Genomic DNA, 22,309 nt, shown 5'->3' with positions numbered 1-22,309 from the left:
GTTCCGGCACATTGTGGTTTAACATGAAACCTGGTCTACTGAACCAGCAGACCAGGTTGCAAAACAAACCTCCCAACTGGGTCTGATCACTCACATCCCTATTACTGGTCCCAAATTACTGTCTTATATCAGTTCAGAAATTTTGGAGGAAGAAGAGGCTTGGCTCCATTCTTCTCATACCCAGCTCCTAGATCTCTCTGATCATAAGCAGCCTTCAAAAGGAATGTACCTCACATCTCGTATCCTTTCAACTTGCCTTTTCCGTCTTAAATGCTGCCATACAACGACAAAATCAACTCTATTCCAAGGGAAAATTGCCCCATCCCCCAGTTGTGACGCAAGTGGAGTTCACAGACACATACGTCGCATCGTCTTCAACTGTAGAAAATATGAAAAAAGGAAATATATGGAAATTTACCTTACTTTCGAAAAAAAAGGAAAAAACCCCTAAAAGTGATAGAATCTTAATGAAAATCACAGCATCAGATTCAGCGTAACAGAGAACGGTACTGATGAGGTTTCATGCTCCTATCTTCAAAAATGTGGAATTTTGTATTTTTTGCCTGAAGTAAAATCCTGGATGCGTGTTTATTTGGTTTTTTTTTTCAGGGGCGATCGTATCGATTCAGTGGTTGTAGAATATCGCAAGAGGGCTCATTCGAACAAAAATTAAAGTTTCTAGTGCCTTTTTAATTGAAAAATAAATTTAATTAATTAAAAAACTGTATTTTTATTGCCAATCTTGATGAATTCCAGCCATCCTAACCACTAGTGTGTTTATCATTGTACATTGGAGACCTATGAAAAATAAGTTACATATAAGACATGATAATATATATAGTTCCATGCTCTAAATGGTGGATTCTATGTGGGAAGTAACATCAACAGATATCTAGAAACATAGGCTACAACAAAACAAGAATGGCCCATAGATTGCACTCTAAAAGCTGAGATAACATTACACTAAAACACGATTGGAGTCAAGCTGTTGCAGAACATCTTTATAATTTTCCTCATCACAGTATTTTATTTGATCAAACAAAAATAGTAGATACGTCTGTAGGACTATTTACAAAGCTTCAGGGAAATTATAGAAATAAAAAAGATAATATATGGGTGGCATTAGTATCAATAGAGATGAAGGGGATTTTAGGATCAATTCGATTTATAATAGTTTAATTAAAAAACAGGTAAAATTTTCAACCAGTACTATTTTGAATAATAGTTCAGATACGAAATGACTGACCTTGCGGACAAAAGGTCAGATCTAGGTTGAAATGCTGGTAAAAGTAGAACTAAACTGCAGCTAGAGCTTGCAAGCAAACGAATCTGTTCAATTTATAATTCAAACATTAGGGTGACTGAACCTCGTGAGAGTCTATTTAGGGGTTCATTAGGCCGGAGGTTAGCTGACCTTTATTGCTTTTAGTATTAAGTATAAAATAGTTTTTAATCATTTTTTGATACGATTTCCATGTTATATTCATGTGAGCAAGGCGTGTTCCAATCAATATAAGCATTCGATTTTAGTTTATTACGCCAGTGAATGGAATTGTTAATTATAATATGTGAGTATTTCTTTTTCTATTTATTTATATTTTTTCTTTTGTTTGTTTAGTATGATTTTTTATGTTGATGTAAGAAATTTTGTTTTTGTATTTTCCGTTGAGAAAGGCTCCCGGATGTGAGGCCGAAATATTCGGAGTATTTTTGTTTAATTAAGTGTTTTGTATTCACTGCTTTATAGAAATTAAAACCCGTTTTTCTTGTTTAATTTTTTGTAAATGGAAAAGCAATGTGGTCTAAGACTTATGAATTATAAGTTATTATAATAAAGAACTAACTCTAGCCTATACTAACTTGTATAGGTAACTTAACTATAGTATAGGCTTGTACAGTTCCCGTTGTACCATCGGAGACTTGTGAAATATAAGTTACATATAAGACATTATAATAAATTCGTTGATACATTAAAAACAAATTATATTATCGGGGCTGCAGCGGTAGCTACCACACTAGTAAGAGACCCAAATTTGTTTCTAAACTATTGTATTTTCATCCTATTTTGTTTTATTTCATTAGCATTAACCAAACTTGACTTCTCGCGTGGGTATCAGCTAACACTAAAGTACCCTTTTTTATATATATCTTACGTATTTGGTCAGTTCATGACTCTTGTTCACTTAAAGTCTCAAAGTCACTTTTCATCTCCATGAAAAACTTCACTTTTTAAAATGAATGATGGCAAGAGTCCGTCAGTGTCTGTCACGCCATCGCTGACAGTAGGGAAGCCATAATATCTCCGAAACGAACACATATGCTGCCATCTATAATTGAGTCTAACGCGGTACGTACATAATTCATTCAAGGATTATCGATCGAGTCTAATGGGTTCAAGGTCGATTTATTTGTTGTTGTCCGTCTAGGTGCAATGACTCCAAAGCGAAGTTTGTACATGCACACTAAGGGGAAGAGATGTATTGATCCAGGACAAGAGGGGGAAGTGGATTTCTGAGAAATTGATTTATATAATCGGTGGGGGAATGTATTGATCCACGAGTCCAACGGGAAACAGGATCACGGTTCCCCTTCTACGCCAATCAGAGGGTCGAAAATATTAATAATGAAGGATTGCAGAGAATTTAAGAAAAGGATTGTTGTTATAGTTTTATTAGTCCGTGAATAGAATTCAAAGGAGTGAGAATAGTTTGACGTTACTCATTAGGATCTGCTTGTGCTGCTGATGATGAGTAGAATGCATACCCTATTAGAAGTTGAAAGTGGAGTTGGTAGCAATAATACAAGAGCACCAAACATTGCGGTGGAAATCACGAGAGGATCACGGCTATGTCTGAAATGGGATGAAGTATATGCAAGATATGTGATATCCTTGAGCAAATTTAAAATTGAGGATCATTTATGCTTCGCTGCAAAAGTTGATATAGCGCATGTGAATAGACTTCAATGTGCTCTAAGTGTATTAGTGAAACATATCGAAGACAATAAACTGTATCGCTAATTGTTCATGTCTACTATTATTGTTGTAATTATAACAATAAAATTGTTTCGAAATAGAAAGTGTTCCCTTTCTTTTTGTTAGAATGTTAGGCTAACGATTCATGATCAGTCTAGAGTCAGCAGTTAGAGTGATAGGATTGAAAAATGAATAAATTCGAGAATCGAAATTACATTTATCGTTTTTCGAAAAACATTTGATTTTGGATGATGATTTTCTTGAGTTATCTCTTCAACGAAAGATATTCTCTCGGGAAACACTTGACAATATAATGGGGACTGATTCTCCCCCATTGGACCATTGTATGAAGCTTTGTCGATGTGACTCAAATGCTTATACTCAATCTATTGATATATTAATTGAAACAAAGCAGAATAATATCGTGGAAATACTTTTGAAAACATTGCCATAAATTCAATGTAGATGGCTCCCCCTTCGAAAGAGGTGACGTCACAGAGTTACTCCTCTCGCCTTACCTACACCCTGAATTTATCGAACGAGCTATCTGTATTACTGATTACACATAATTTATTCAAGGATTATCGATCGAGTCTAATGGGGGTCAAGGTCAATTGATTTGTTGTTGTTCGTCTAGGTGTAAAGACTCCAGGGGGAAGTTTTGCACATGCGCATTAACGAGGGAGAGATGTATTGATCTAGGACAAGAGAGGGAAGTGGATTTCCGAGAAATTGATTTACATAAATGAAGGGTAGAGGATTTCCGAGAAATTGATTACATAAAACAAGGAGACAGAATTTCTGAGAAATTGATTTGCATAATCGAGGGGAATTATTGATCTACGAAAGAGGAATTAGAAATGACATCACTTGTTTCCTAGGAATTATACGGGATTCTAAAGAGATAGAAATTCTATTTTTAAATATGGCTTCTCCAGTCTTTAGGTCAGAGTGATAAATTAATATTTTATTTTAAATATGGCTTCTCCAATCTTTAGGTCAGAGTAATAAATTGATATTCTATCGAAACCATAAAAGTGTAGCTAGGAACATCTTAGAGATGAACAGATTAACGCGGGAAAGGGTTTCCTGGGAATTTCAAATGTGAAAGTGCAGGGATGCCGAAACAAAGGAACACAAAGAAAATACTTTTCGGGGATTATATGGGCGAAACCGTTTGAGACATTCTTAGAAAATGATTTAGGCGAAACAGTTTGAGACATTTGAGAAGATGATTTGGGATGAAACTCTGTGGTCGTTATAATACACAAGTTTTATTTGAACAATGTGTGAGGCCCCTACCCCAACCCCAAAGGGCACCTATCCCCGCCCCCGAAGGGACCTCCCTCAGCCCCCGAAGGGCCCCTCCCCGAGCCCCCTCACCCCCGGGGCCCCCCGAGCCCCAAAGGGCCCTCGGGACCCCAAATGCCCCCCGGTCCCCAAAGTGCCCCCGGGGTCCCAAAGGCCCCCCCAGGCCCCCACATTTTTTTAAATACATTTTTGAATCAATTTGTTTGTATGTCTGGGTTGGTGTTAGCAAGTCCAAGTGTTCGCCTTTGTTGGTTTGTATGTCTAAAGTGCCCGTCTTTCTCTGTTTACATTTCTGAATCTATTTCTTTGCATGTCTCGGTTGGTGTTTACAAGTCCAAGAATTTGTCTTTGTTGGTTTGAATGTCTAAAGTGTCTGTCTTTCTCTGTTTGTGTGTCTTATTTTTTTTTTTGCATGTCTGGGTGTGTCACAACAGTGAAGCAGCTTTTGTTCTTTGCGTGAATTAAATAAAAAAAAATAAGTTTTTTAAACTGAAAGTAAGGAGCGACATTAAAACTTAAAACGAACAGAAAGTATTCCGTATATGAAAGGGGCTGTCCCCTCCTCAACGCTTCGCTCTTTACGCTAAAGTTGTTTATTGTTTTAAAAAATAAAGTTGTGAGACAGAGTCAAACTTTAGCGTAAAGAGCGAGGCGTTGAGGAGGGGACAGCCCCTTTCATATACGGAATAATTTCTGTTGTGTCTCAAAATGGCTATCTCAAAATTTTGATCGGGTGACATTGGGAAAAAATAAGCGCGGGAGGGGGCCTAGTTGCCATCCATTTTTTTTTGTTCACTTAAAAAGGGCACTAGAACTTTTAATTTCAGTTCCAATGAGCCCTCCCACGATATTCTAGGACACTGGGGCGATACAATCGCCCCTGGGAAAAAAAAATAAAAAAATAAACACGTATCCGTGACCTTTCTTCTGGCAAAAAAAATGCAAAATTCCACATTTTTGTAGATAGGAGCTTGAAACCTCTACTGTATGGTTCTCTGATACGCTGAATATGATGGTATGATTTTCATTAAGGTTCTATAACTTTTAGGGGGTCTTTCCCCTTTTTCTGAAAATCAGCCAAATTTTCTCAGGCGCGTAACTTTTGATGGGTAGCACTAAACTTGCTGAAAGTTATATATTTGAAATCAGCATTGAAATCTGATTCTTTTGATGTGACTATTGGTATCAAAAACCTGTTTTCTAGAGTTTCGGTTACCATTGAGCCGGGTCGCTCCTTACTTACAGTTCGTTACCACGAACTGTTTGATCAAAAAACAGAAGAAGTTCAGACTCAGTTCGTTTGGGCAAATAATAAGGAACAACAGACAAATACTTTTTGCAAATACCTTATAGCATTTATATTAGAGTCAATTAAACTGTAACTCAAATTATAGATTCAAGCAGTTCAAATCCTTTGTTAATACCTAACGTTGTGAGGTTGTTTTATGAAGCAGAAAAGTTTTACGGGAAAGAACACTTTGTAATCCTCTAAATTCCAAATATTTTGCCGCTTCGCGACATACTGAGTCATTTGAAAGATGGAATGTGATAATACTTAATTCAAGATTTTTTTTTATTTTTTTTATGAAAATTTTGTACAATACAGTGAAAACTAGAACATAGAGATGGAATGACAGAGGGAAATTACGAATTACGGCTAATGATGTGAGTAGATCTTAAAACTGAATAAATAAAAAAAACTAGGTTTTTTGAATTGAAAGTAAGGATCAACACTATAACTTAAAACGAACAGGACTTATTCCGTAAGGGGGACTGTTCCCTCCTCAATCTCTTGCTCTTCACGTAATGTTTTTTAGCGCTTTGAAAAAGCTTCGTACTCTAATTAAACGGCCCTTTGTATTCTAATAGTCGTTCTTAAAGAGTTTGGACAAAAAGTCAATCTCTAGCGGAAATCCCCCTCCGTGGAAATTCTCTCCGGCAATCACCTTTTCTCCGATGGATCAAGCTTTCCAGTTGAAAATTCTCCCACAGAGGATTTCTGCCGCGGAGAATTCTCCCACGGAGAATTTTGCGTTTGGAAAATACCTCCCCCACGGAAAAATCCCCCAGACAATTCCACCTTCACTGAACATTTCCCTCGGACAATTCCTCCGCAACATCTCCAGGTGTAAAATTGAGTCGCCAAAGAGAAATTAAGACACATAAAAAGAATTTCCTCTGGTAATTCTGGCCAATTCCTCTCGTGAAAAATTTACCCTGGAAAGTTCAGCCCCAGAAACCGCCCTCCCCACGGAACACTCTCCGCGTGGAAAATTTCCCCATGCAGAAAATACCACCCCTTCGGAAAAACGTCTTTATACATCCCTTTAACAAGTACTATGTGTAAACAATGGACAAATTATGTAGCTTGCAGTCCTTTCCTCTTAGGTTAGGGGGCCATGTCATCCCCAGAGGCTTATTTATTGGATCTTTCAACTATACTGAACAAAATGGCTGTCTCAAAATATTGATCAGATGACTTCAGTGAAAGAAGGGGCGTGTGAGGGGTGTAAATTGTCTCCTTTCTTTATGGTCACTAAAGGATACTGGAAAATCTATTATCCGTTCAAATTAAGCCTCTACCAATCTTTTAGGACCATTGGTTAAATAAGATAACTCTTTGAAAAAAAAAATACGCATCTATGATCATTCTTCTGGCAAGAAAAAAAAACCAGATTTTGCAAATGGGAGCTTAAATCTCTACACCAGGGCTCAATAATATGCTGAACCTGATGTTGCGATTTTCATTGAGAATACTATAACTTTTTGGGTATCTTTCCCCGATTTTATAATAATAATGGGACTGTTCTCAAGATCCTTGCTTTTGAAAGAAAACATTAAACTTAATGAATTTTGTATATTTGGAATCGGAATAAAAACAAATTTCTACGTATCAATTGTTACCAAAATTTTGTCTTTTGAATTTTCATTACTATTTGGCGGATTTGCTCCTTATTCATAGTTCATTACCACGAACTGTTTGTTATATATATATATATATATATATATATATATATATATATATATATATATATATATATATATATATATATATATATATATATATATATATATATATATATATATATATATATATATATATATATATATATATATATATATATATATATATATATATATATATATATATATATATATATATATATATATATATATATATATATATATATATATATTTATCTTTTCATCTATACTATCAATTCATCGTACTATTTTTTCATCTACAATCATCACAGAACATTATAATTCAAAAGACAAGAAGGTGGAAGATTAAGTGGAACAAATGCTATTCTGATTTGTCAATGGCAACTGTCCTTTCTATCCTTTCTCGCATCTAAGTGCCATTCCGCTTACTCTGCTACATTCCTTCCAAAATATCTACTACAAATGATTTTAACACTTACTACCATCGGGTTGTTCGTCCCATGAAAGTTACCGAATCAACAAAAGCCCCTACTAGCCATATTAAGATTGGCCTAGAAAAACCAAGATGCTCCAGGTCTGTTGAGCTTTGGACAGCAAAGCAGTACTCAAAACTGTGGCTGAGCATGTAGATTGTATGTGGAAGACTTGTACAAAGAAATGTATTTAAGTTTAAACATGCACTAAACGCAAACATAAAGCGGAGCTGAAAAAATACCGTATTATTGGATAACATTTCACCCGAAATAAGCCATCGTGACAAAATATAATCCTAACTGATGGAAATTCACATTGTTGTTTTGTGACTATGGATGAGTAGGACTCGCAATACACGTCAGTCTATGGAATCGAAACTCTTGCCATAAGAAAAATTATGATGAGGAGGTTCCTAGCTGGCTTGAATGTTTATCGGGACAGGCTTGTGTTGTCATCATATAACTAAATTAGCTTAATATTGCCGTAAGAAAAGTTTTGTCTAAATCTAATCGTCGGATCCTCTTGATGCTGCAGATAAGCTTTTTTCAAGCTTACGGGTTATTTGTCAAACCACCCTTAGAAGAATTTTTTTGTTTTAATACTTGTTTCCTTTTTTTATTATTTTTCTTATTTATTTTTATTATTTTTTTTGGTGGGTTATTATTATTTTATTTATATATAAAAAAAAACATATTGTATTTGTTTGTATGATACATTTAAAGAGGTCTACCATCCTTGGAGTGGCTTTTTTTCTGAATTGTTTGGTTTATTGAGTTTTAATTTGCAAGTGTTTGCTGCTATTTATGTATGTATTTTTTTTTTTTTTTTTATCGTTTCTGTTCCCATCTTCAACTTCTTTTCCAGATCTGCATCACCAGGGAAATTTTCCCAACAGTTTCCTAAAAGACTTATAACAATCAATTGCAAAGAAAGGAAAAGACCTCAGTGACTGTAAATCCTCCAGACCTATGTGTGTATTTTGCATTTTGAGTAAAGTATTTGAATGCGCTATTTTTTTCCAAGCTAGACACTGGACTTTTTAGAGATAACCTGTTCGATTCCAAAAGGTGTTGGTTGCCCAAAGGCAAAAATATTACTAGCGAATTTGCTAATGGATTCGGAAAGAAAAAGGCTTTTTATTAATAGTGAAAAGTGTGAGTTTCTTACTTTCAACACGACTATTAATGACAGTGTCACCGTTGGAAATCGTTCATTTTTTGCTGTGTCAGAATTGAAATACCTCGGCTTAATGATTTCTGAAACGCTTCACAAAACCTGGCAAACCATTATAACAACCGCCGGCATTAAAATTGCTTACGGGATTGTTGTCCCAAATTGAGGCGGTACTCCAGGATATCGTTTGCTTCAATTTATAGTTCAGTGTGCCAACCTCACCTTATTTACCTCCCCAGTGCGTCTAATCTACTTACGAAGAGTGACACCAAAAAAACAATACGTGCTATTTAGGATGCGCAAAGTTTCTATTGTTTATTCTTAAGCGACACCGAAACTCCCGTCTAAAAAAATTGAAGTTGTAAATCCAGTGAAAGAGTGGTCGAGAATCCATGAAGAGGCGATACTGAATGGACGACGTTTTTCTCCAATAATAATTTAAGTGTTCTTTTTATTGATGTGTTTAATTTTTTCCTTGATCCACTATAATCTTTTGTAATTGGTGGTTAAATAAATCATTATTTTTATTATATACACAATAATACTTTATATGAATAACAAATATTATTTTATAAACTCTTTGGCAAAAACATAAGGCTAAATATTGACAGACCGCCGGCGCACCGCCGAAATTTTCCTCCATACTGGTGCGTCTTTTATCGGTGGCACGCCACCGATATATTGGCATGGCGTTGAGGTCTACCATATAGGAGTTTATGAAAGCTCTTTAAGATTTTCCTCGCCAAAACTCATAAACATTTCGTCCAAGACGCTCAGCACAGGGGAACTTCGGTGAAAAGTGTCTCAGTGTTTCAGCGTTCTTAGGCAGAGGGCATATTAGACTATTTCTATTGTTGATAACGCTGTACAGTGAAGAAAAGTCACGTAAGCAGTGAGCAGTGCATCAATAAAAACAATAATATTCCTTAAGGGAAAGGAAGGAAGCAAATAAATAGAACCTACCTTGTCAAAGTAAGCTCCTCTGTTGTTTAAATGCCTGCTGATCAGAGTAAAGGGGTTTGAGATTGCATGCTTAATGGGAATAGGATTTCGTCAGATTAGTACAACAGGGTAGGCTAGGCTATTTGAGTGGCACCAAGCCTAATTTTAGACAAATATTACTTATCTTTGGCAATGTTTACATGTTCTAGTCTATGCACTCTTCTTCAGGAAATATAACAATAGCCTAACAAATGGGTATTAGCCTACCATTCAATTTCTAACTCTAGGAGAACTAGAAAATTTCCCAACAAACCATTAACTGCACAAAACACTACTGCTTACATCCTAACTGTCATACACTACCTTGAATCTCCCTAAGCAATCAAATAATCCAACCTCAAACCCTGGAGTCATTCAAACAAGGTGTACCTAGACAGGGGACTAAGAGCATAGGTGGCATCTACACTGGGATGTGCCAAGGCTGTTGATCATGCTTTGAAGTCAGTACTGGTAGGTATTCCACAAGGAGCAATCCTTTATGCCTGCATCAAAGAGTATAGGTAACTTATAAGAGTGGAAACTAGCACTAGGCTACATGGGTGCCCATATTCTGAATTATAGAGAGGGGGGCTTACCTGGTTAATTGGCACTTCCAATGCTGTATAATTCAAATCTCAAGACAAATATATAAGGCATTATCATTCAGCCAGAGGGCTGCCCCCCCCCTTATGGGCACCCATGCTAAGCTAGCATTAACAAAAAAAAAAAACTCAACTCCATCTAGCCAGTATTCAGCAATAAATTACTTGGTTTTTTCCTGCTCTGTAATTGTTTTTCTTTCAGGAACTGAAATCAGACAGTTGTTATTAGCCTACTCTGATTTCTAATTTTACCAGTTATACTGATTAAATTAATATTCTTATTATTGAACTAAAAAAAATGCCATGTTGCCAAATACTAGATGGTATTGATAGCTTTTTTTGGCTAAAATTCTTAACTAGCTACTTTTCACTCTCTTAGAAAGGTGTAAGGTTAGGAAAATGAAACTTTCAGGGATGGATCTACAGACTAAAGTAGACTATATTTCAAATTAACTTTGCTTATGATCCAAGACAACAACTGTTCTGTATCTTAAAGGAGAAAGCCAAAGACTCTTCCATATGTGACCAAGGAAATTAAGAAGCAGCTCAATAAAAAAAAGATCTTGGAAAAAATGCAAAGCAACTGAGAGTCCAGACCAGTTGCTTTGCTACTGGCTACTAAGAGATAAGTTGAGAAATTTAACCAGGAAACTTTATCAGAACCATGAAGCCACTCTAGCTAGAGAATACAAGCATTACCCTAAGAAGTTTTGGCAATATGTTTAAGGTAATTGTCCTGGTTGGTGATCAATATCTAAACTAACTGCTTCAGGAGCTGAACTAACAGATGTCAATGAAATTGCAGATGAACTAAACTGCCAGTTTCTGTCTGTTTTAAGTTGCACATCAGGTACAGACCTATCCATATCCACCATTCAATGGAGCCCATTGAGATTGATAGTTCAAATGTCCTCAAACAACTGAAAATGCTAGATGTCACCATCAGTTGAGCCAGATAGGTTATATCCACATCTTCTAAAAGAAGTTGCTGAAGACATTGCCAATCCACTCTCCCAATTGTTCAGTCTCACTATAAATACATTCTAAGACCACACTGGCTATACATAATGTATGAAACTAAGAGAGGAAAGAAAATACTAAATGAAAAATAAAATCAAAATGGTGAGAAAACAAGGATTTTCTCATTATTTATAATAGTCTCTGTATGTACTAAGGAAGCACTAATAGATTAGAAAACAGCATTTGTCACCCTACACAAATGTTGAACCTACACAAATCCACCATTACACATGGAGCCCATTAAGATTGATAGTTCAAACATCCTCAAATGACTTAAGCTGCTAGATGTTAACAAATCAGTTGGGCCAGATAGGTTACATCCACGTCTTCTAAAAGACATTGCCAAGCCACTTTCCCAATTATTCAAAGCCTCCTTATGTACCAAGGAAGTGCCAACAGATTGGGAAACAGTATTTGTCACCACTTTGTTCAAAAAGGGATAAAGCCAGTGCAGAAAACTACCATCCCATAAGTATAACTTCTGCTGTTGCTAAAATCCTGTAAAGAGTGGTAAACAACTCTGTCATGAAGCATCTCAAACTTAATGGGATACTATCCCCCAGCCAACATGGTTTTAAACCAGGAAAGTCTAGAAAAAAATTTGCTGGAAACTTATGATGTTCTAAGACAACTGATTGGCCAGGGCTTACCCAAGAATGTCTTGTTGCTTGAGCTTACAAAAGAATTTGACATAGTTCTACATCCACACTTGAACAAAAAAACTTATTTCATGTGGAATTAATGCAGACCTTGTGGGCTAGATCTCAGCTTTCCCTACAGATAGAACACAGAGAGTGAGGCTTTTTACTAATGAAGGAGAATCAATCCTCTTTGAGAGATATGGAGGCACCAGTGGTGTCCTGCAGGCTATTGTCTTAGGACCTACCCTATTCAATATCTATATAAATGATGTTTTTCAATTAACTACAAATCATCTAACTCTATACTGATGACTCAAAGTTGTTTGGTGCAGTCAATCATGAGTCACTACAAGCAGATTTTGACCATATTTCTAGGTTCAGGATGTAGCTTAGCTGAATAACATAATATGTGATCCTTAAGGGCTGGGCACACATAGCTGATTTAGGGAACTGATTTCCAAATCAGCACTGATTTTAAAAGAAATTGGCATCAATTTGAGCTTGAAAAATTTTCTAGTGTTTGGCACAGATTTACAAAATCAGCACTATCATTCATCATCATCATCACAAAAAATTAACTACTACTACTACTAACAACTCACTGCAGCACCAAGCCGCCTGAGGCCAACACAGCTATGCATGCTCCTCCTCCACCCCAATCTATTCAAAGCCTCCCTTTTTACACCTGCCCACAAAGTTCCCATTCCTTTAAATCTTTCTTTATGACATCCTCCCACCCCAGACGAGGACAACCTGCTTTCCGTTTAGCCCTAGATGGTTGGCTGAAAAGAACAATCTTTGGCAATCTGTCATCCGCACAACATGCCCTAACCACCTCAACCTTTCTTTCATTATAGCCCTAGAGAGCAGTATTGAACCACATTTTTCATATAGCCTATTGTTTGAAATACGGTCAGTTAGCTGGGTACCTAGAACAATCCTTAAGCAATTTCTCTGGAAAACATCAAGCAAATCTTCATCCGCTTTTCAGAGCGTCCATGCTTCAGAGCCACATTTGACCACTGTCATCACTGTAGCTTCTAATATTCTCATCTTGGTTTGCAGACTTTTCTTCCTATTCTTCCAGACTTTTTTTTAACTGTGAAAAAACACCCTGTGCCTTGGCTATTCTACTTTTAATATCTTCACTGCTCCCACTATCTTTACTAATAATACTACCAAGATAAGTGAAGCTGCCAACCTGCTCAATCTTTTCATTACCCAACGTCACCTTTTCATCTTCACTTATTCCTAGCCTTAGTGCCTTGGTCTTCCTATCATTAATTTTCAAACCAATTCTAGCACCCTGAACTTGCAAAACCTCTAAAACTTCATTAATTTTGTCCACAGTTTCATCTAAGATGCTTAAATCATCAGCTTAATCCAAGTCCAGGAGACTGTTTCCTCCCCATTTGATTCCATGGTCTCCTGTTGCCTTTCCTGTGCTCCTTAAAACAAAGTCCATCAAAATAATCCATATAAAGGGGGATAGAACACAACCCTGCTTAACTCCTGATTTAATACAAAACCAGCTGCTAACCTCATTTCCTACCTTAACTGCAGCAGTGTTAAAACAAATTTTTTTACTGCTATTGTTTGTCCACTGGTGCTGAAATCAGTTCCCAAAATCAGCTTCATGTGCCCAGCGCTTTATAGTTTAAAAGGTTGGGAATTTAGGTAACTAATAACCTTATGCTACAAAGCTCAAATGAGTAATGTAGCTTATAACTAGTAGGCTGTTTACAATAGCCAATCAAAGTAAAACCTATGCAAATGTGGTCACCACTGCTTTTAAACTGTTATGTATTTTCTACTCTATTCTTTGTATTCTGAATTGTTCTTTAAAAAAATTTCTCTAGGAAATTAGTATAGTTTTACTTTATTGATGATGTACTGGAAGCAGTGTGCATCTACTGAACCCTATTTAATTCAACCCATTTATCAGAACCCTTGTTGAACTTAACCTCTGTTAAACTCAGCCCACATTTAAGCCAACCTTTGAGGAGCTCCACAGCCATTTACCTCAACTCCATGGCTGCAAAATTCAAGCATGTTCTACCCTGATTCATCTGCAACCCCACACATTCCAACCCTGTTTAATACAAACTCTTTAACTCAAGCTGTAAACATAAAGTTTAAGTATTTTCTGCCCCTGCATCTGCAAAATTTTGTCAATTTCTAATATAATAGCCAGAAAGATGAATTAATGTTTTTTAGAATGGAGGGGGGATAGTTTTGTATTATTGCAGCATAAAAACCTCATACAAATTAACCAATGAATATTGGTTATTGGAATATTGGCCATTTCATTCGAGTCATCTTTTATCACTTCTGACATAATGGTATAAGTTACATTTGCTAGGTTCATTGTTGATTTAAAGAGCGTTGACTGGAAAAGGGTTTGAGTCAAATAGGGTTGAGTTTTACCAGAATTGAATTAAATGGGGATTGAGTTGAATGACAGTTGAGTTCTGTGGTAGTTTATTTGAATAAGGATGTATATTGCATTAAGGTTGAGTTTTACATGGGCTAAATTGTACAGAGGGTTGAGTTAAGCAGGGGATAAGAGTTGAGTTGCACAGCAGTTAAGTTAAATAGATTTGGTTGCACAGGGTTCAGTTAAACAATTATTAAGTTGCATGGGAACCTTTGGAAGCTTTTGTTGTTTTTGGCTTGGCTACTAAATGTAGGTTTTTCAGTACCATAACACCAATATGGAAAAAGTTCAAAAGCTGTCAGTAGCAGAATTTGACATAATTCTAAAAGCTGCCAAATCTGCCAATAAATTTCACTAGGCCATGAAAACTGCTAAGTAGTATTGCTATTGCTATATCTTGTTTTTTTTATTTATTAGGAGGATTTTCTCCCGCACAAGCATTGCTTCAGGGAATCGATGATGTATATTTTTTTTTTAAAATAAACCCATTTTTACTTACTTATTATGCTACCCCACTTTTTCTATGGCGGCATAAAAGGACTTTGAATGAGTTTATCTTTTAGGGCAAAATAATGGTAGGAACCCAATGTCCTTGCTTCTAAATCATTCCTAATGTTTTGAAACCTTTAACTTTGGTTAACTACTTTTGTAGCAATTTTCTAATGATCTCTATCTCAAAGTTCAAAATCAGTTATTTTGAAGCATTGAAACCAGTCTGCATGTTGTATTCAACAGAGCATTGTCACCATAGGTCTCAACAAGAGTTATGTATGCTTTGGCTGCAGGTTTCTTTTGAGTAAAATAGTGTAATAAAATCATGTGCAAATACACTTTATTTGGCACAAAAATAGACGTTTTCACAACAAAAAGAGATTTCTTTACACTGTAGTGAACAACCATACATGGAACTTCATGGCTGGCAGAAGTGACACCATTTGAAATTCCCTACACAAAGAGTACTTCTAATGCCATCTTTATGATGATATAAATAATTTATTCAAGGTTATTTTATGCTTGCAGAAATGAATTCACAGCTAAAGTGTCTGGTCTACAGAATAGTTTCCGTTTGTTTTAAGTTTTAATGTTGCTCCATACTTTCAGTTAAAAAATATGCTATTTAATTTGAGTTCTGACCATTTTTAAAATCATACCAGGAAATTACATTCCCCACCCCTCCCCGTGTGTGAAATTTCACTTTTAAGTTTCCCCATGAACTTTCTTCTCCATGGAAAATTCTCCCTTGAAAAAATACTCCTCCCAAAAATTTCTATATATTTCCCAGTAACAAATACTACATGTAAACAATTGGCAAATTGCATAACTCATAGCCATTTCCCTAGGGGCTATGGGGGGTCATATCATCCACAAAAAGCAAAGTATTGGACATTTCAATTATACTGGATTGAATTGCCATCTCAAATTTTGTTTGGATATCTTCGGGGGAAAAGGGGATTGCCTAATAGTATTTTGGTCACTTAAAATGGGCATTAGAACTTGTTACTTCTGTTTTCATGGGTCTTCTCCCAATATTCCAGAACTATTGGTTCAATACAACCTGCCCTTGGAAAAAAATCGGAAAAATATGTCAATAAAAACACATCTGTGAGTTTTCGTCTGGCAAAAATTACAAATCGAATATTTTTGTAGATGGAAACTTCAAACCTCTGCAGCAGGGTTTTTTGATATCTTGAATCTGATGATGTATCTTCCATCAAGATCGAATCTGATGATGTGTTTTCACCAAGATCCTTCGACTTTTTGGGGGTTTTTACCCCCTATTTCGAAAATCAGACTCGTAGTTTTTTATGAGTAACAGAGTCAATTTTAGATATTTGGAATCAACATAAAAAGCCAATTCTTTTGATGTATCAAATTTTATCAAAATTTCATCTTTTAGAGTTTCGGTTATTATTGGGCCAATTCGCACCTTACTTACAGATGGGCCGCGTTAGTACGAACTATTTGACAATTGACTACTATTTGACTACTTGACAATAAATAACGTAATGATAGCAAAAACATGTCTGCAAAACAGATTGTTTGCAAAACAAACAGTTACATAATTAGTGCCAATAAAGTTTGAAATAGCCAATAAACCTTCTGACAGATGGAAATATGAAATACTCTTCATCGCCAATGTCAAGGACCCTGAAATAAGATTATCGTCGCCACAAGGGAGACCTTTGGCGAGTGAGGAGGGGGTACCCTTGGGCTTAAAGATCGATGAAGTATGTTTCAAGAATGGAACGTATAAACTGTATTTTATTGAGCACTTTTATAACTTCATTTATAAGTTATAAACACATTAAGCATAAAATAATGCATTTGTTTGTGACAGAGGGTGTTAACATATTTTGATAGGGCGATGGAGTATGGCAAGTGCTTTATTAATAGGACATTTCTTTAATTATCTTGCAATATTATGAATATGCTTTAGTTCTTTGGGTGAGTGGTGGAATCGTAGGTATAGGCTGCTTTAGAGACCGAAGCTACGTCGAGTAGCTACCATGTTGAAAAATTTGCTAAATTGCAAGAATTTTTGGTACTTGGGCATTATATGGGCCTTTCTGAAAAGTCAAGTTTGATTAATGCCAATGAAATAAAATAAAAAAAGGATGAATAAATAATAGTTTAGAAACAAATTTAGGCTATTTATTTGCACATTAGGGGATGGGGGATAAAGCATAGCATATATTAAATACGTACCTAACCTAACCTAGGTACCTACTCCCCCCTAAACTCCAAAAAACAACAGTTTAAATATCGTATACGCAGTAAAAACCTCGCTATCATTGTATTACTCTATAGCGGTTAACCCGTCAAAAACGGGTTTTTCGTGACTGGTTTCCTTGTAAAGGCCCATATAGTGCCCAAGTACCGAATTTTTTTCTGATTTGAATAGTCTTTTATAATCTTTTCCAAGAAAATGCTCAGTGTACAAGTTTACTAGAATCCAATCTTTGAAGTCTTGGGTTAGACTTCACAGCAAGTTGGCATATTTGATCAAAGCAGGTGACGCCAAAGCCCCCGCCCCTCCCCCACCGATCCAAAATCTCAGATTTGAGTTGCATGCTCCCGTAGTGGACTTTTCGAGATATGTCTCGACCCCGTGTTTTTACATTGTTATTGTTTTTATTTTAAAAATAATTTGTTGTTGGCTACATCAGTAGCAGTAGATTTTGAAATCATTAGTGAGAGTATCACATGTAATTTTGGCACAGAAAATGTAGCTAGTATCTGCATATGCCAAGATGGGAACACCTGTCAAACCACTATTGAAGCAACTCAAATCTTGATTTGAATGTCTTCTCTCTCGGTGCAATAATTAAAGAGTAAAAAGGACGTAATTGAAAAATAAATCAAATTCTGTAAGTTCTTTTGTTGTGATTTCAATGACGAGTAGGCTATGTAAGTCTAGGATCTGGAGCAAGATTTAAATCTTATGCGGTAGTAGACAACCAAACATATATATATATATACATATATATATATATATATATATATATATATATATATATATATATATATATATATATATATATATATATATATATATATATATATATATATATATATATATATATATATATATATATATATATATATATGGGGATTGGCTGGGGGGATTGGGATACAGTTAAATGGAAAACTACTCTGAAAATATAGTCGATACAAAAACTTCTGAGAGTAATGAAGTAAGAATTTATGTTATCATGTGTTGAAGATAAGGTAAAGGCAAGGTAAATCTTTATTAATACAAACACTTACAACAGAACTGGTTTTAACAGTTCAGAATTGGTCTTTACCAAAGACCCCTTCTGGGCAGTTTGCTTTGTTCCCTGGAATCATTTTTTATTGTCTGATCCCCTACCCTCCGTAAAATTGTTCGTGGGCACTCGTATGGCTAAATCCTTAGGGTTTTGTTTCATAGGGCTTTGAAATACGGGTCTAGAATTTTGAACTTTATGTAATTTAACACTGTTCTTAAAAATGTGTACTAGGGAAAGGGAGATGTTGGGTATTGTTTACACGGTACTTATAAATTCTTGGATCCTTCTTTTATTTAGAGTATAGTCAACGCTTAAAATGAACAGACATTACTCTGAAGATGAGATAGGTGCTCAGATTAGATCCTGGATCCCGTCCTGGGGCTTTTCGGCTCCTCCTCATGCTCTTTTACTGGCCATTTTGATTAAAAGGGATGCGATCACACCTAGAAAAAAAAACGCGATCACTCCTAGAAATAAATATATAATTTAGCTATAATAAAGTAGGATGCAAAACGCGCATCCTTCGTCAACAATTATTTTATCGTTTATTATTACTAGGCATATACTGTAAGGGAAATGGCTTTGGTGTATTTCATCACGATTTTGCCTATTTTTGGGTCTTTATAGACAACATAATTATGTACCGCCCTTTGCTCCCTCACAAGAAAAAGTCCTGGGAAATATGTATGATCATTATATTCTGTTAGAAAGACATTATTCGGGTTCCAAATATTCGGTACTTCCGTATTAATCAGAATGCACTTCAGAAGTTTACTTTGTTGAATCTAAGATAACCGGTTTACCGTTCTGTATTCGGAGACAGTTAGCCATCATATTTTGGTATATTTCATTATGATCAGCCTAAATTCACTTTTTTAGTGTGTTCTGGATAGTACCAAATATTATATCATGATTGCGTGAACCAAGGCCTCATTCAGCGGGCTATGAGGTTTGAACACCCCCCCCCCCCCCAAAAAAAAAAAATGTTTGTCCGACTTGCTTTTCAAAAGTGAATATAAACAAATTTTTGATGTGTTTTTAAAGTTTTTTTGTACCCCCCCCCACCCCCAAATAAAAAAACCGTTGTAACCCCTCTCCCTCCTCGAAAAAAAAATCCTGGATACGACCCTGGTGTGAACCTATTCCAAAAAAATTGTAAACACCAGCAAGGACGTATTTAGGATTTGCTCAGGGGGAGGGGTACAAAATACTTTAAAAACGCATCAAAAATGTGTTTATATACATTTTGTTTTGCATTTTTACTTGTCGGGCAATTTTTTTGGGGGGGGACCTTTAATCCTCCTTCCTCTGGATACAGCCTTGCACACTAGTTTGTGCATTGTGGAAGTGAGCCACGCGTGATTTATGGTGCTCCATTCTTGGAGCCATTAGCCACGATATGGAAGAGCAAAATTGTCAAGCATGGCAATCTTCTCTGAGATATCTCTGAGAGACCATCAGGCTATGGAGAGTGGACAACCTCTCTGTGTGGAAACTAATTTTTTTTTACGAACCTGATACAATTTTACCAGTGTGTCTGAACTTGCCATAAACCATAAAATGTTCATACTGTGTTATGATCTTAGATGGCGGATGTTAATATGCCACAAAAAATTCACCGCAATTCGTGTCCATCTTTAGGCAGAGATCCAGGCGCACGTGACTATTGACACATGCCGCTGCGTTTTAAATCATTTTAGTTTTTAGTAGCATTTTATGTCTGTTTCCACGCGACAAATACTGGGATTCGTATGATAAGGGATAAATTATCTCGTGTCGAAAATTTTAGTGAATCAGCTTTTATTTGTTTTTATGTGTACGCACGAGTGACTAATTTCAAAATAAGGTGAGGTAGAAAATAAATATTATTTTCCACAATATCTTGTAATTTTTCGTATAATCGCCCGTTTCGTGGATTATTTTAACCCCCCCCCCCCCCAAAAAAAAATGTGTTCCTCACGAAATAAATTGATTTGTACGCTCTTGATAACCGGCGTTTTGATCTGAGGTACTTGTTTCGGTACTTATGCATTAGCTGGTACCCACCCGAGAAATCAAGTTTGGTTATTGCTAATGAAATAAAACAAAATAGGATGAAAAAAATAGTTTAGAAACAAATTTGGGCTATATATTTGCACATTAGGGGGGGGGGGGTAAAGTATATCATATATTAAATACTGAGCCTAAACGAGTGACATTTTTCCCCCCTAACCCCCAAAAACAATGGTTTAAATATTGTAAACTCATTGATAAACCACGCTTTGCTATCCATTTATCTAATGACAGATACCCGTTTGACTGGTTTCCTTTAGCATGTGTGGGTACTAGCTAATACATAAGTACCCTTGTTTCTTATAGCCACCACACTCAAGAAGTGAAGTTAGGTCAATCCTAATGAAATATACATAAGTATGATGAAAGTAAAATACTTTTGTAATAAGATTATGGAAACTCAAACTACAACACAGAATTATGGATATAAGTTCGCCCGGACTGCATTATATTAAATACGGGTACTTTCCCATTATATGGGCCTTTACAAGGAAACCAGTCACGAAAAACCCATTTTTGACGGGTTAATTCAAGAGACTGCTTTAGAGTAATGCAATACATAGCTTGATTTTCATTGTGTATGCGATATTTAAACTGTTGTTTTTTGGGGTTTAGGGGGAGAAAATGTACCTAGGTTAGGTTACATATTTAATATATGCAATGCTTTACCCCCCCCCCTTAGTGTGCAAATATATAACACAAATTTGTTTATAAACTAGTATATATTCATCCTATTTTATTTTATTTCATTAGCATTAACCAAACTTGACTTTTTAGAAAGGCCCATATAATGGGAAAGTACCTAAATACGTAACCTAAACTAACCTAACCAAAATACCAACTAAATATTTAATTAAATATAGCTACAATGTAGTTTCCCACCGAACCGAAGCTAATATTGTCTGGTATAAAGACCATGAAAACCGGTGGTACTAGTGTAGAATCTGGTCAGTGCGCGATTAGTGAAGTTTCGTTAATGCTAATGAAATAAAACAAAATAGGATGAATATATAATAGTTCAGAAACAAATTTGGGGGCTATATATTTGCACATTAGGGAGGGGGGGGGGTAAAGCATAATATATATTAAATACGTAACCTAACCTGATCTAACCCAAAATAGATACCTTTTTGTCCCCATAAACCCCCCAAAAAACTAAAGTTTAAATATAGTTCCCAGAGTGAGAAACCCTTTGTTTATAACTCACAAGGCAGAATAAACCTGTTTTCATAAAGATCTTTGAAATAGAATTGTCGCGCACTTACCAGATTCTACACAAGTATCAAACCGGTTATTGCCTCATTTTCGCAATACAAAATCTGAGTGTGGTGGCTTTAAGACACAAGTACCTGATTGGATAATCTTTTAAACCATTTGATTTTTTGAAGTAGCAAAAGCTCGGTAGACGTTCGATGGTAATTTAGTAGGCCTACACTATTCTAGGAGTGCACACCTTTTAACCGTGAAAATCTAGAAGTGGGCGGAGCAGTACTTATTAAACCCGTTGTTTTACCCATAAAAGAGCTAAAATCTTAATTTAAGATTTTACTTCTTTCTGCTCGAATTATCGCTCTTTGCTTGTTCAAATTTATTGAAGAGAGGATTTGGATGACAATCTCATCCAAGTCCTTAGACCACTGATCAGAGTAGAATGGAGAATGATGTTTGCAAAAAGTGGCCTTAGAAGTAAGACCAAGAGTCCTCAGATTTTCAATAGAATCGTTTTCTGTCAAAGGGTGCAAGATCTTAGCAAATGGATCAAACAGTTTGTGGTAACGAAATGTAAAACGAGTGACTCGGCCCAATAGTAACTGAAACTCTAAAAAACGGAATTTTGATAACAAAAGATATTAAAACAAATAGCATTTTTATGCTAAATCCAAACATATAATATTCACTGAGTTTGATGATATCCATCAAAACTACGA

At 35.8% G+C, this 22,309-nt stretch overlaps 1 protein-coding gene across 3 annotated transcripts in view; it reads left to right on the top strand.

The window, feature by feature from the left end:
- Nucleotides 1-9,752: 9,752 nt before the first annotated feature.
- LOC148947450 (uncharacterized) overlaps nt 9,753-22,309 on the top strand; it is a 53,983-nt gene continuing 41,426 nt past the window's right edge. Inside the window, exon 1 of one of the 3 annotated variants that reach the window (XM_089095267.1) lies at nt 9,753-9,850. The gene's annotated coding sequence lies outside the window, so the exon portion shown is untranslated. Of the gene's footprint in view, nt 9,851-17,862; nt 17,928-20,114; nt 20,176-22,309 lie in introns of those variants that run through there. The other 2 variants (XM_089095268.1, XM_089095269.1) reach the window with 2 other exon arrangements.

This window comes from Artemia sp. Qi Xiang Cuo, chromosome 10 (assembly GCF_049724085.1).
Source record: "Artemia sp. Qi Xiang Cuo chromosome 10, ASM4972408v1, whole genome shotgun sequence".
Taxonomy (NCBI): Eukaryota; Metazoa; Arthropoda; class Branchiopoda; order Anostraca; family Artemiidae; genus Artemia; species Artemia sp. Qi Xiang Cuo.
The sequence above is the reverse complement of the archived record's forward strand: the minus strand, read 5'-3'. Positions and strand labels throughout refer to the sequence as shown.